Source organism: Chionomys nivalis, chromosome 3 (assembly GCF_950005125.1).
Source record: "Chionomys nivalis chromosome 3, mChiNiv1.1, whole genome shotgun sequence".
Classification (NCBI taxonomy): domain Eukaryota; kingdom Metazoa; phylum Chordata; class Mammalia; order Rodentia; family Cricetidae; genus Chionomys; species Chionomys nivalis.
In genome coordinates, this window is record NC_080088.1 from 56,988,930 (window position 1) to 56,992,386 (window position 3,457).

General features: G+C 45.2%; 1 non-coding gene across 1 annotated transcript; it reads right to left on the reverse strand.

Moving 5' to 3' along the window:
- Nucleotides 1-1,448: 1,448 nt before the first annotated feature.
- On the reverse strand, nucleotides 1,449-1,555 carry LOC130872290 (U6 spliceosomal RNA). Its single transcript, XR_009056901.1, has one exon. It is a non-coding gene; the product is annotated as a U6 spliceosomal RNA (small nuclear RNA).
- Nucleotides 1,556-3,457: the final 1,902 nt, after the last annotated feature.

Here is a 3,457-nt window from a genome sequence, read left to right on the forward strand (position 1 = left end):
GGTCAAAGGGCAGAGAGTCAGTATATGTGGAGTGCTCAGCCATAAATGAGACATCCTTACCACACCTCTCCCCCCACAGGTCAGGGACCATCAAAGAGGAGGGGAAAGAAGGATTGTAAAAGACAGGTCTTTATTGCAATGACAAGGGTCTCCTGGGTGTGGCAGGATGGTGGCACTCATGAACTTCTGGTAGCCACTGTTGCCTGCACCAGATCAAGCCAGTAGACCTTCCAGCATAGAGCAGAAAGGGGCTCACTAGCCCCACCCCTAACTGAAGAGCTGTAGGCAGTTGATGGCTTCTGGAGGAGGGACAGTCAGGGTTTTTTAAGGGCGTGAACATTGAAGGACAAGGGTAGGTCAACCACAAAATGACTTCACACCCAGGAGCATATAGGAGCAGTGTAAACTGAACTTAATGGATCATAGAAAAAGAAAGGGAAAAAGGAAAGAAGGGAAAAGGGGAAGAAAGGAAGGAAAGAAATACAGGAAGAAAAAAAGGACACAAAGTTGAAATGGGGAAAGGCATGAAGTCTGGAGGGAGTGGCTTCAGAAGGAGTTAGGAAGAGGACTGGAGTGAATATAATCAAAATACTTCGATTGCATTGATGAAATTCTTAGTGAAAATCAATAAGAATGGTATGGGGCGGGAGACTACTGCAGTTAGAGTCAAGCCTAGTGCGATAAAGGAGACCAATTGCCATTCCCTCTAACCAAAAAGCAAGTGTGTGTATCTGTGTGTGTGAAATATTAGTTCTTTCATTTTTAAGATCATAATATAATTCCATAATTTCCTCTTCCCTTTCCTCCGTCTACACTCCCCCATATATCCTTCCTTGTTATTCTTCAAATTCATGACCTCCTTTTTCATTGTTGTTACATGTATATGTGTGTATGCACATACATACTCCTGAATACAACCTGCTGCGTCTATATAATGTTACCTGTACGTTTGTGATCAGGGCTTAGCACTTGGTATTGGATCACCGCTTGGTGTGCTCGTCCCTGGGGAAGACTACTTCTCCCACTCTCAGCAATCCTAGTTACTTACCATTCTTTGTGTAGGGTTGAAGACTCGAGGGCTTTGCCCCAGCATGTCAGCACATCTATGGTCCTTGTTCAGCTCATATTCAGGCAGTAATAATGAAAGTTTATGAGTGTGGCTTCTGATGTTCGTAGGAGACACACTCTTACACCCAACTGCCTGGTGCTCTTGCTCTTACAAACTAACTATTTGCCCCATCTTCTGCAATGTCCCCTGAGCCTTAGATGAGGGGATTGTTTTGTTGACGTATCCACTGGGACTGGCCACCTCAACTCTGCATTTTGATTGGTTGTAGTTTTCAGTAATGGCCTCCACCTGTTCCTAGATGAGGGGTGAGGGCTATACTTAACTGTGGATATAAGGACAACATTCAGAAAGATGTTAGGGACTTTGCTGACTTAGTAAAAACAACATGGAACATTACATGACTTTGCACGTCACCCTCTTGCAGGCGCCATGTTAATCTTGGCTGGGTTGTTCCAGCTTTGGCGGGCATGCTGTCAAAACAAACATCGTGAAGGAGTTTTGAAACACAGAGGGGAGCTTAAAAGAAGGACACTGGAGAGAGGTTTGTCAAAGTAAAATGGCCATCTGCTTGCCAATTGGCACTCTCTGAAGTTGATCCTCACACGGGTACCAAGAGACAGAGGTCCCATCTTATTTTCTTGATGATCACATTTCAAATGGAAGTTCCTCAGGTCCTGAAGAAAGACAGTCCTGGCTTATAAAACTGGTATTAGGCCAGGAGAAGATTTGTATCTTAAGGAGAAATTTTCTGAAGTACTCTAAGAAGGGAGGTCAGGTGCCAATGGTCAAAAAGAAGCCTAAATTTTAGATAAGCCAAGAGGACTCCAATACTGCTGTGGAGTCTTATCCTGATTGGCAAATACACAGTCAGCTCCACCACCGTAACAAAATATCTGAGCCAATCAGCTTCAAAGGAGGAAGGTTTGTTTTGACTCACAGTTTCTAAGGTTCCAGTCCATGGTGTTTAACCCTGCTAGTTTGGGTCTGTAGTGGCACAGTGTATGAGGCAGGACTCACAGTATGAGAGGGAGGACTCACATGACACAGGAAGCCTGTTGACCTGATGGTGGTCAGGAAAAGGCAGAAAGGGTCTCGGTCCCAATATCTCCTTGAAGGGCATGTCCTAGTTAGTGTTAATTATCATCTTGACAGAGTCGAGAGTCACCTGGGAGTCAGACTCCTGGGTGTGCCTATGGGGGTTGTCTTATTTTCTTGATGAACTTAGTTGATTTAGACCCATGTAACTGCAGCTGGGACCATTTCCCGGGCACATGGTCCTAAGCCGTGTGAAAATGGAGCAAGCTGAGCCTCAGCAAGCCTGCGTTCAGCGCTCTCTGCTCCTGCTTGTAGATACCAGTGACCAGCCATAGTAATCCCCACCTGACTTCCATTCCATGATGCTGTGAACTGTGAGCTGAAACAAACCCTTTCTCCCTTAAGGTGATTCAGGCAGGGTGTTTCATCACAAGCAAAGAAGCTAAGATATCACACAGCCCAGATGACCTCACTTCCTCCTCTTGAAGGCCCCCGCCCCTCCAGGTCACACCACAGGCTGGAGATAACACATTTAACACACTTGTGGGCCCTTGGGGGGACATTTAGGCTTAAACCTACAGGTCTGTATTAACAGATCAGTGAATATATGTGTGTGTGTGTGTGTGTGTGTGTGTGTGTGTGTGTGTGTGTGTGTGTTAAACCAAAGCAAGAAGATAGAAATAGTGTTTCCTTCTGCTTCTTTGCCTCGGCTGAATTCTAGAAAGAAAATGCAGGGTTGAGAGAAGAGCTCTGCTGTTGTGTCCCTCAAGGATCATCTTAAGTGGTTTGGTTTGGTTTGGTTTTTCCAAGACTCTTTCGGGAGGAGGAGTTTCTCCTTCTCCAGATACCACCTCAGTTGCTTTTGTGATGGGGGAGAGTCTTCTGTTTTGTGTTAATTTCATTGGTTAAATAAAGAGACTGCCTTGGCCCTTTTGATAGGACAGCAGCTTAGATAGGCGGAGTAGACAGAACAGAATGCTGGGAGAAAGAAGCCGAGTCAGGCAGTCGCCATGATTCTCCTCTCCGAGGCAGACGCAGGTTAAGAATCTCCCTGGTAAGGCACCAACTCGTGGTGCTACACAGATTAATAGAAATGGGTTAGATCAATATGTAAGAGGTAGCCAATATGAGGCTGGAACTAATGGGCCAGGCAGTGTTTAAAAGAATACAGTTTCCATGTAATTATTTTGGTTAAAGCTAGCCGGGTGGCGGGCCACAGCCCGCCACTCGCTCCTCACAACACTTTTGCATTTCCACTCTCCCATATATAATGCCTTTATTTACTTAAGGCACAGTTAAATAAATTAAAACAGGGAAGCAGCACAATAGTATGTAGGTAAGTGATGCATAAGT